Source organism: Macrotis lagotis, chromosome 3 (assembly GCF_037893015.1).
Source record: "Macrotis lagotis isolate mMagLag1 chromosome 3, bilby.v1.9.chrom.fasta, whole genome shotgun sequence".
Classification (NCBI taxonomy): domain Eukaryota; kingdom Metazoa; phylum Chordata; class Mammalia; order Peramelemorphia; family Peramelidae; genus Macrotis; species Macrotis lagotis.
The window spans coordinates 286,546,130-286,558,149 of NC_133660.1; the positions used below are offsets into that span (position 1 = coordinate 286,546,130).

General features: G+C 46.2%; 1 protein-coding gene across 1 annotated transcript in view; it reads left to right on the forward strand.

Moving 5' to 3' along the window:
• FADS3 (fatty acid desaturase 3) overlaps positions 1-12,020 on the forward strand; it is a 29,567-nt gene that overhangs the window by 1,966 nt on the left and 15,581 nt on the right. The gene's annotated exons all lie outside the window — the stretch shown is intronic.

The following is a 12,020-nucleotide window of genomic DNA, read 5'->3' on the forward strand; positions in this document are numbered from 1 at the left end:
AGAGCAGTAACTGGGAGGCTGTTCGTGGGAAGCTTGAACTCCAGCCTAGCAGTGGAAAGCAGTCTCTGGCCAGCTCTCCTGGAGAAACGAGGGCTGGGAACATGAAGCAACAGTTGTCCATGGGCCAAGTGGGAATGAATGTGTGTGTGTCTAAAGGAGGCCATGCCAACCTCCTCCCCTCCCCCATCCAAATCCTCTCTTTTAAGAGCAGCTTCGCCAGGAAGCCCCCCCCGATTGACAGTCCTACAGTGGTCCCACTTCTCAGAATTCCATATTTTCTTGTCTGAACCACTCAATTCAACTGTGCCATATGAGAACTGGGAGGGACCAAAGAAACCCTCTAGGCCACCCACCCTGGTCACACCCTGAGAGTGGCGGAGCCCGTGGTTCATCTGATTAGAGGCTAAGAACTACAAGGGTCTTTAGAGATCTTGGAGGCCATTTTACAGATGGGTAAACCGAGGCCCATAGAGATGAAGGAACTTGTTCCAGACCACACAGGTGATAAGTAGCTTAGAACTCTCTTTGTTTCTGGGTTCACTACAGGGAAAGACCCTCCTTATCCTGTTGCTATGTGTGTCTGGAAGCATTGTTAGGGCATTGGGGTGGGAGGAGAGAGAGAGGAATTGTTTGGTCTGAGTTGGATTCCCTGGGGAGTTGGGCCTTCAGCTGCTGCCTTTGGTCCTGTTGCCTCCCCAGGAAAGTACTTTCTATGGAAGTGGGGCCGGGGAGGGGGGGTTGTTGTATTATTATTAGCCTGCTCTCTCTCCATCTCACCCAGCCTTGTAGGAGTTCCCACATTCCAGTGGCCAAAGTCTTTCCGCTCCAGACTCCTCCTGGCAGGACATTCCTCTGTTTCTTTTAAGTGAGGTCATAGGTTGGGCATCCTAGGAGATAGGCCTGAGCTGCTCATGGCCAGCCTCATGGAAGGGAGCCCACCCTGGTTGTACCTAAATCAACTGTCATTGGTCATTTGGTCAAAAAAGCACCAATTAAATGCTTTTTATTTGTCAGACTATAAATGGGGTGGGGTGGGGAGGTGGTAGACCACAAAAGAAGGTCAGAGTCATTCCTGCCCTCCAAAGGATTAGCATCTAAAGGGGAGACAATATATGAATCACGGAACATGTCCAAGAATGTGCTCAGAGGAAACAGAGGTTATTCACAGAAATAGTGGAGGGGGGGGGGGCACTGGGACAGTGTCCTCTAGAAGGCCAGGCTTGAAGGAGGTCAGGGAAGCTCAGAGGTGGAGGTGAGGTAGAGGAGTAGATAGGTAGAGGAAGAGACTCGGTGGTGAGAGCTGATTGTTATATTTTCTTCTCTTTGGAGGCAATCGAGGTTAAGGGACTTGCCCAAGGTCACACAGCAAGTAAGTGGCAAGTATCTGAAGCCACATTTGAACTCAGGTCCTCCTGACTCCAGTGCTCTATCCACTGCACCACCTAGCTGCCCCCAATTGTTATATTTTCATTGTGAGCATTTGCATGCCAGAGGTCAGCAGATGCTACAAATCAGGACTTCCCTGGTTGTTTTATGAATTGTCTAGACTTAGGAAAATGATGGAGAAAATATTTGTAATTATGGATTAAAGTTCTCAGTATGTCATAGGCACATTTCCCTGCCAGGAGTTGGTTGTTAAACATTTATCAGCACACCCTTGGTGCCATTTATGGGGGAAGACAGGGCAATGCAGCCCCTGAGAGCTTAGGGCTCAGTCAGGAACCTGGAGCCTCTGTCCCAGGAAGCCTAAACCATGTCTGCATAAAGATCAGAACCTTACAGTGACCTTAGAATAGAGGTCCTTAGAACACAGAATAGTCTTAACACATAGAACAGTGGAATATAGAATGTCAGAGTGTGAAGAGATCTTAGAACACAGAATGTAAAATATTAGTGTTCAAAGGCACCTAAGAATGTTAAAGGTTGAAAGGAAGCTCCAAACATTAAAAGTCAAAAATAGAACGGTCCTTAGAACACAGACTGTAGAACATAAACTCTGAAAGGGACTGTAGAGTTTGAAGGGACCTTAGAACACAGAGTGTTAGAACATTAGTTCTGAAAGGGACCTTAGAATACAGAATGTTAGAACTTTAAGAGATCTTAGAACATAGAATGTAGAACATTAGTGTTGAAAGAGACTAGAACCTGGATTTCAGAGGGACCCTAGAACATTGACTATAGATCATTCATTCTGAAAGGGACCATAAAATGCAGAATGGTAAAACCTGAAGGGATCTTAGACTATAGAATGTAGCACATTAGTGCTGAAAGAGATCTTAGAACCCGGATGTCAGAGGGTCCTTTGGATAAGGGACTTTAGAAAACAGAATGTTACTTTACTGTTGGCTGCTGAGGGGAGGGGGATAGGAAGGAAGGGTAGAAGGAAATCATGTAACTTAAAAATATGCATATGCATCTGGATGAATGTTGAAAAACTTTCATAATACATATTTGGAAAAATGAAATATCAGCTAAAAAAAGAAAACAGAATGGTAGAGCTTGAAGGAATCTTAGAACACACAATATAGGATATTAGTGTTGAAAGAAATCTTAGAACCTGGATGTCAGAGGGTCCTAGAACACTGACTAGAGACCATTCGTTCTGAAAGGGACCACAGAATGCCGAATGGTAGAGCTTGAAGGGATCTTAGACTATAGAATGTAGAACATTGACTCTGAAGGGGGCCTTAGAACATGGGGTGTTAGGGCTAAACATAGAGTGTAGCATGTTAGTACCAAAAGAGAATTTAGAACCTGAATGTCAGGGCTGGAAGGAGGCAGAATATAGACTATCTGAACCAATCAGGACGTTAGAACATAAAGCACTGGAGCCAGAAGGAGCCTTAGAACTGAGGCCTCTGTTCTAGAGTCGCTCTGAGTGGGCTAGACGTCTCCACCCAACCCTACAGCTTGTAGGAGGATGTCAACCCAGAAAGCAGACGGCTTTCATAGAATCAGGGAGCATTGTAGAGAGTGTTGTTGCTTCCTTGGAAAACATGTCCAAGCCCTGGCACCCTGTCTTCCCCCCCTCTGTGACTGGGAATTCAAATGTCCCATTCCATCCTCAATCCTCCTCTGACCCCATGGCCAGAGTTGGGTCCTCCTGCTGAGCTCCATAGGCTTCTGAGATCTGTAGTACCCACGAGAACCCGAGGCCAACTCATGGTGTTGCTCACACCCAGGTTTCTTCTATCTATAACTGTAGAGGGAAGTTGAGACAAAGCCTTTGGGGAGACTGGAAGATGGTTCCTCCTCCAAGGTGGTTGTTGGGAGGGGTTGACCTTCCATGCCACCTCAGCTAACCATAGTGTGATCAAACGTGAGGACAGCAGGCTGGGTTATTTACCATATGTTGCCAAACCCAGCTCGCTCCCCACCCTCCTCTCCTCAAAAGGTTCCTCTGTTCTGTACATGGGAGCCCACGATTTTGATGCCGAGGGCGAGCTGGTAGAAAGAAGGTGGACTGACTGTCTGAGATACCTTAGGACTAAAGTGGACTGGCTGGGTGGGCAGGGTGCCCCCATGAGTGTAGCACCCAGTTGTCTGTTCCCCTCTAGCATCTGACCTGGCTCTCATTCTTGCTTTTCCATAACCCCAGCCTCTGCCTCTCTGCCCTTCTTTCATCAGCTCATCTCCTACTGGCCTGTTTCTTCAGTTCACCAACAAGGCCTTGGTGATCCATCCTAGCCTGGAGCCCATCCAAAGGGCTTCTCAGCCCCAGCAGGGTTAGGAATGTTCTGGGTTCTTTAGAAACTTTTCTTAGGCAACTAGCTTATATAGACATTTTTAAAAAATCAGGCATATTTGTATTTTTTCTTTTGTTTTTGTTTTTACATCAGAATCATCTGTGGAGAGTCAGGGTAACACTGTGGAGAAAGATAAAACTCTTGGAACCAGGAAGATGGGTTCAAGTCCTACTCTCCCAGTGTGTGTGACCGTGGGCAAGTGACTTTACTTCTCCATTTCCCAAACAACTCTCTTGAACTCTTAAGTTACAGATCAGGTTCAGTTCTGCGAGGCTGAGAGCAATCCTTCATTTCTGCCCTAATTCCCCCCTGTGATAAATTCCCAGCCCCCACTTCAAAATCAAAGCAAAAACACTTGTCCAAAAGGAACTCTCCTATGTCAAAAAGAAAATTATTTAGGCAAAAACAATCAACACAGTGATGGCACCTAACAGTGCATGCAACATTCTGCCCTGGTAATCCCCCACTTCTCTTCTGAGAGGAAATAAACTTTTGTGGGTCATTCCTGGTTTTTCCACATGTATCCAGAATTTAACTTTAGAGATCCTTTCATTCCAGTTCAATAAATATTGATTCCAAAGTGCCCACCTATTACATGCAAAAGCCCTGCTCAGGAAAATGGGAGTAAGAGATGAAGGATAACCAAGCTGTGCCCCTACCCTCAAGGAGCGAACTGGGTTTGGGAATAATTCAGGTGCCAGCTAGAATACAAGTGATCATCAAATTGTGGTGGAAATCCTCCTGGATTGGGGAGTGAGGAGGCTTGCCAGCTTGGCCAATGCTCCTTGACCTGGACAAGTCACTGACTCCTCTGGCCCTCAAGTTTCCTATTCGTAAGATGAAGAGTTTGGACCAGATGGTCTCTGAGGTTCCTTCCAATTCCTATGATCTTTCCACTTAGCCTGAATGCCAGTTAGGAATTACTGAAGGCACCTTGCCCTCACTACACTGAGAACTAGGGGTAATATTGCACAGAAAAAGGAGACACAGAGAGCTCCATGGCATTGAGGTATCTTATTTATAATCACTAAGCCATCAGAGTGTAAGATCTTTGAGGGCAGGAATTCACTTTTGTCTTGTGCCTTTGTCTCAGTTTTTCATTGTTGTTGTTCAGTTGCTTCAAACTCTGTGGCCTTGTTTGGATGTCTCACAGAAGAGATACTAGAGTGGTTTGCCATTTCCCTCTACAGTTCCTTTTACAGATGAAGAAACAGAGGCAAACAGGGTTAAGTGACTTGCTTAGGGTCGCACAGCTAGTAAATGTCTGAGGTTGGATCTGTACTCAGGGCTTCCTGTCTCCAAGTCTGGGACTCTTTATCTACTGCACCACCTGACTGCCCCAGCACCCAGTACCTTACACTAAAGAAATGCGCATTGATGGCTTGCTTACATTAATATTGGGTGTTAGCCTTTATGGAAAGATACAAAGGTGGGTTGACTGTCTCGTGGAGAAAGATGCCATTTGTGGATAGAGATCTTAGATGTCATAAATAGATATGACCTGAGATCTGATCTGAGATCTGATCTGACCCATGTTGGGCACCGCCCACAGCCTAAGTAGGCCAGGACACTCAGGTTGGACAGCCTCCCCACCAGTCTCTAAGAAGGATATTGGGCTAGAATCTATCCGTCTGCCTTGTTTTAAATATTTCATATGGAAGGGCCTAAGGAATTGAAAAGTTGCTTCCCTAAACTCTCTCAAGGGGAAAGATGACTATTAGCTTACACTCTCCTGCTTATCTCCTTCCTACCACAAAGGCTAGCAAGCAAACCCATTTATCCAAGTGAGACAGTAAATAGAAGTGGGGGAAGCTATTCAGATTGATAATGGACCACAGCAAACTCCTTAGAAAAGAGGTCATTGTCACTGGAGAGAGAGGTAAAATGATTCAGCTGGAACCAGGAGAGAGGGAATGTGCTTTCCAAGGGCAGATTTAGGCTTGGCCTCCCTGGAGTTGCAAGCACTGGAAATGGGGGGACAGGATGGAGGCTGGCATCTCCGTCCATATCTATGGCCCCCAGGCTCCAGTCTGACATTCAAGTTTGCGATTTGTCTCCCCCTAGTGGTCCTCTTTCAGAGTGTCTTCCACCTCTCCCTGAGACTGACCGCAGCCTCTTCAGTGTTCTCTTAGTCAATCAGGAGTCGTCCCATCTTCTGCAGGTAGCAGCTAGGTGGTACCGAGCACTGGCCTTAGCGAGTTCACTCACTAGCTGTGTGACCTGGACAAGTCACTTCACCCTGCCTGCCTCCCATCCAGGGCCATCTCCAGCCATCCTTATCCACGTCTGGCCGCTGGAGCCCGATGATCTGGAGGAGAAAGTGAGGCTGGGGGCGTAGCACAGCCCCCTCCCACTCAAATCCAATTCGTGTGCTTGTCATAGCATCACTTCCCTGTTGTGGTGGTCTTCTTTGAGAATGAAAGGCAAGTATTCATTCTCTATTTCAGCCACCGCACAGAGCCCTCCCTCCACCCAGTTTGCCCAAAGAGGAAGAGAGTATGTCATGATCAAGGGAGTTTGCATCCCACTGCCCTCCTAGGTCTTCAGAGCCCTCACCAGTCTCCCGCTCATCACTTGACTCCTAGCCTAACATTTCTTCCCCTCCCCCATTTAGTATTTTAGTTTTCCTGTTACATGCAAAACCAATTGCTCACATTCATTTTTTCAACTTGGAGTCCCAAACTCTCTCCCTTCCTCCCTCCTCTACCCCACCTCATTGAGAAGGTGAGCAATTGGAAGTACGTTATGCTTTGTTTGGACTAATGTTTCTCATCCACAGATCTAGTCACGCCGTGGCTCTGCTCAACACTCTTCCTTGGCTCCCTATTAGCTAGTGAAGAGAATTCAGATTCTCCTTCAACTCTTCAAGGCCCTCCATAAAATGGTGCTACCCAGTCCTCACTTTTTTTTTGCAAGGTAATGGGGTTAAGTGACTTGCCCAAGGCCGCACAGCTAGGTAATTACTGTTTAAGGTCACATTTGAACTCAGGTCCTCCTGACTCCAAGGCTGGTGCGCTATACACTATACCCCCAGCCTTCAATTTTAACACTTTTTACCTCTATCAATGCTTCGGGTCACAGTGACTGATACACAGCAGGTGCTCCATAAATGCTTGTTGGCTTGGCTACTGTAGATATATGCAGCCATCTCCCACCTCCACACTTGGCTCATCCTGTTCTCAATGCCTTCCCCTTATTTGCCTGTTGAATTCTTCCCTATCCTATAAAGTTTGACTCCAATGCTTCCTCCTCCCTGAAGTTCTCCTGATTACACCCCAATTCTGGGCTCCCCCCCTCAGCCCCAAATGTGCTCTTCGTTTTGCATCTCTTCGATGACCATCTTTTTCAATTTCCTTACCTACAAGATGACATTAGATTGGACTTTTGGGGGATCTCATTGGCCGTTCCTTCACAAAAGCACCTTGCCCTTCCCAGGATGCTTGAAGCCCTCCTGAGTGCTTTTCTCCCAAGTGTGCCATGAGGGAAATAAAAGTTTAATTCTCTTCTTTTTCAGAGAGCTGAGATTGCTAACTGCCCAGGGAGTTAGCCTTAGGGCCAGGGGGTCAGTCCCACACCCCACACCCCGAGGCCAGGTCTCCCTCCATTTGGCCTATTTATCCCAGTCAAATTCCTTTGCTGAACCCCATGTTCTTCCTCTGTAAAGGGGGATTGCTAAGGCTTGTGCCCCCTTATTTCACAGACTAGCAAAGAAAGCATCTTAAAATGTTCTTACCTATTCTTAGAAGAACCATTGTAAGGATAACTATGTGGCGGGAGCTAGAGCGTTAGGAAGACCAGGGGCTAATTATCTACTGGTCAAGTGGTCCAAGGTCCTTTCTGTGGGTCCAGGAAATCTCAAAGACAAGAAGGGAGGGAGTGATGTCACAGATCTGGTCCGAAAAATCCATCATCATGGCTGGCATCTATAATGCATCAACATTTACAAAGCCATTTGTGAGCATTATCTCATCTAATGCTCATCTGATGTCTCGGCCCTCTGAGACAGAGGTGCCCGTTTCATAGATGAGGAACCTGAGGCTGAAACACTTCAAGAGATTTGTCCAGGGTCACAGGGGTTGTCAGAGAGGGACAGTAGAGGGAGAGGGGCATCTTCCTGAATTTTCTCCATCTCTCCTCTTATGACACCTCCCCATGCCTGCCTCTCTGCTCATACCGTGAATAGCAGCAGGCCCCCTCCCCATACCTTGCTGAGGTATCCAGGGAGACGGGAAGTGCCTCTGAGGGAATAGGAAACATGATTCATCCCCCGTTGGGATGCGGCCAGATGGGGAGGAGGCCGGTAGTGACCTCACCCCCCAAGCACAGGATAGAAATAGAAATCTGTAGGGTGGTGTGAGTGTGTGTGTGGTGTGTGCATATGTGTGTCTGTGTATGGTATGTGTGTGGTGTGTGTGTGTGTGCGTGTGTGTGGTCGCCAGATTGGATCTCACAAGCTCTCACAGGGTCTGTGTGCTTTGTTTCATGCCCGCCAGCCTTCCCTCAGTCCTCTCCCATGACAGGCAGGGCTGAAGCCATAGTTCTTCCCGATCTTAGGAGCAGATACCAGGAGCTTGATGGGATCTCCGAGAGACTACCTAGCCCAAACACGTCCCCTCCCCCATCTCACAAATAAGGAGACAGAAAAGGGAAGGGTGTAACCTATGGTCAAGCAGGAAGTAATAGAGGCAAGATTCGAACTCAGTGCTTAGCATAGGGTCTGACACTTTCATTGAGTGATGGACTAACAAATCCAAATGCTCTGACTCCAGAGCCAGGGGCTCTCCATAGTTTGGTCCTGATGAGGAGGAAGACCTGAGGGCCCAGGCTTCCTCCTTCAGGTGGAGTTCATTTCCATGGAAGTAAGAAAGTAGCCTGGTCCCTGGCACTCAGCCAGGCCCTTTGGGTTTCAAGTTAAAAGGGGCCTTGATCCAATGGAGGCCCAAAGAGAAGTGACTTTTTGGGGGTCTTTTTGGGAGATAATCAAAGTTGTGACTTGTCCAGGGCCACACAGCTAGGTCCTCCTGATTCCAGGGTCAGGGCTCTAACCATTGCACCACCTAGCTGCCCTGAAAAGTGACTTTGTTAAAGGTCATTCAGTAAAGACATGGGCAGCCAGTATGGACAGTCTGGTGCTTACCTTAAGGTGCCAGGTATGTGTGTGAGGGAGGCAGTCTGGAGACCCTCCCTCCCAATATCTTGGCCCTTAATTACCTGCTACCTCATCACATCACCCAGCCCCTCTCCCAGGGTCCCATGACCACCATGCCCCTCTCGGAGGCCCAATTTCCTCCACAAATTCTAGGAAAAGGGAATTCTCTAGAATAGCAGGCTAAAGTGGGATCTGGAGACCTTTCAGGGATACTCAAGTCAAACCTTTTTTATAAGAGTTATAATAATACTGTATTAGAATAACATTTGGTATTGTATGTGACATATCATTTATTGTCTTATGAAAATAGTCTATAAAATGTTATATAGTATATGCTTCAGTGTTGTCTAATATGGTAAATAGGGGAAAAGGACTCCTGAGGAAAAGAACTCAATAACATCTAAGAGTTTAAAGGTATCTTGAGGGGGCAGCTAGGTGGCACAGTGGATAGAGCACCAGCCCTGGGGTCAGGAGGATCAGAGTTCAAATCCGGCCTCAGACACTTAATTACTTAGCTGTGTGACCTTGGGCAAGCCACTTAACCCCATTGCCTTGCCAAAAAAAAGGTATTTTGAGACCAAAAAAAGTATGAGAATCATTACTTCATAGCATTCTCCCCCTACCCACTTCCTTTCCTGTTTCATTCATTCATTCATGCAGTCATTCAGTATCAGATGATCGATGGATATTTAAAGGGGAAATGATGATCACAAAAATTCAGGATGATTCCATCAAGAAGAGACCACCACAGACTAAGCTCATTCCCTTTTTTTTTTCAGGTCAATCTAGGGAATGCTCCAGGGGACATCTAGTAGGCTAAAATTTCAGGAAAGCATTTGACAAAGTCTCCATGCCAGTCTTCTGGCGGGGGGGCGGGGGGGATACTGGAGATAGGATAGTTAGGTGTCCTCAGAACTGGTTCAATGACCAGACCCAAGGAAGAGTCACCAATGGGTCAATGGCAGCCTATAGGGAAGTCTCCAGTGGTGTGCTCTAGGGATCTACTCTATGCTGTTTAATATTTCTTTTAAGGTTTTTACAAGGCAGTGGGGTTAAGTGGCTTGCCCAAGGCCACACGGCTAGGTCATTATTGAGTGTCTGAGGTCGGATTTGAACTCAGGTTCTCCTGACTCCAGGGCTGGTGCTCTGTCCACTGTGCCACCTAGCTGCCCCTGTTTAATAGCTTTTATCATGGATTTGGATGGCCTTCTGACCAGATCTGTCCATCACACAAATCTGAGAAGGTCAGCTAGGTTAGGGTCAAAAACTGTAAAGATATTCATAGGCTACAATGAAGGGTCAAATATAATCATATATATATATATATATATATATATATATATATATATATATATATATATATATATATATACACATACATATTTTCCTTTATGTGGATTCAGAAAATCAGCTTCCTGAAAACTCAGTGAAAGAGGGGCGGCTAGGTGGCACAGTGGACAGAGCACCAGCCTTGGAGTCAGGAGGACCTGGGTTCAAATCCGACCTCAGACACTCAATAATGACCTAGCCGTGTGGCCTTGGGCAAGCCACTTAACCCCATTGCCTTGAAAAATCTAAAAAAAAAAAAACTCAGTGAAAGAGCAAGGATGGAACCCATTCAGTCTGGCCAACGTCCTTGGTGGAGAGAGGTCAGGAATGTTGTAAAATATATGCTGCCAATGTATATTTTTATCTGATGTTTGTGGCATCTTTTGTTTTTGCATCACCTTCATCTCCAAATACGACCTTCCTCTCCCCTTGCAATGAGCTGTGCCTTATTAAAAAAGATTTTAAAAGAAAAGGAAAAACAAACAGCTGGCCCAAACCAACCAATACATCCACAGTGACTAACAGTATTTATGAGTCCCCCACTTCTACGGAGGAGGGGGGCATTTTCTCACCTCTTCTCCAAGATCAAGCTTAGTCATTACAATTATAGATGAAGTGCTTATAAAAGTGGCTGATGTAATGACAGGTAACATGAATTAAACTTGTTTGAACAAAAAAGGTTTTTTATTAGTAGAAATCAGTTTCCTGAATGTAAATGGGGGGAAGGTGTCAGACAATAACTTGTCTTAAAAAGATCTGGGAGAGGGGTGAGTAGGTGGCACACCGGCCCTGGAGTCAGGAGTACCTGGGTTCAAATCCGGCCTCAGACGCTTAATAATGACCTAGCTGTGTGGCCTTGGGCAAGCCACTTAACCCCATTGCCTTGCAAAAACTAAAAAAAAAAAAAAAAGATCTGGGAGCTCTATATGAGTTAATGGGGTGATGGGGGAGCCAAAGTACTCATACTTTCCCAGAATGCATTAAGAAAAGTAATGAGGAGGGAGACAGTAATCTTACTGAACTCTAGCTTGGGGAGGATTGACTTCAGCTGAAGATGTCCTATTTTAGGAAGGATAGTGATGAGCTAGGAGCTATCCAGAAGAGAGTAGTCAAGATGGTGGTGGGCTTGGAGCCCTGGTCTGAAGGATCGACAGGTAGTTGGCCTAGAGAAGAAAAGATGGAGATTGGAGGGGCTGGAGAGCAGCAGAGCTTTCCTTGAGGATTTGAAGAGCTGTCTATGATGGGGAAGGGAGATTCAATTAGATTAGTTCTCTAGGAGGGACAGATGCAGGAAGGAACATTTCAGTTGAAGCATCTTTCTGTTTTTACCTCATCTTCATTTGCCGAATATGACCCTCCTTTCCTCTTGCAATGAGCTATGCCTTATTAAAAAGATTTTTTTTTTAGATTTTTGCAAGGTAAATGGGGTTAAGTGGCTTGCCCAAAGCCACACAGCTAGGTCATTATTAAGCGTCTGAGACCGGATTTGAACCCAGGTACTCCTGACTCCAGGGCCGGTGCTTTATCCACTGCGCCACCTAGCCGCCCCAGTTAAAAAGATTTTAAAAGAAAATGAAAAACAAACAATTGTCTCAAACCAATTGTGCTGGCTGATTTACTGTAGGGAAAGAGAATGGGCTGCCTCTGGAAGTGTGTTGGGAGAAGGAAGGATGACTCTATTATAGAGGGGCCTTCAGGACTCCCATGCAGGATGGTGTGTCTAGAGAAATGATGCCTATGCAGAGACAACTTAGACCAGAGGAGCTTCCTAGTCCTTTCCTGGTTGGAGATTCCGG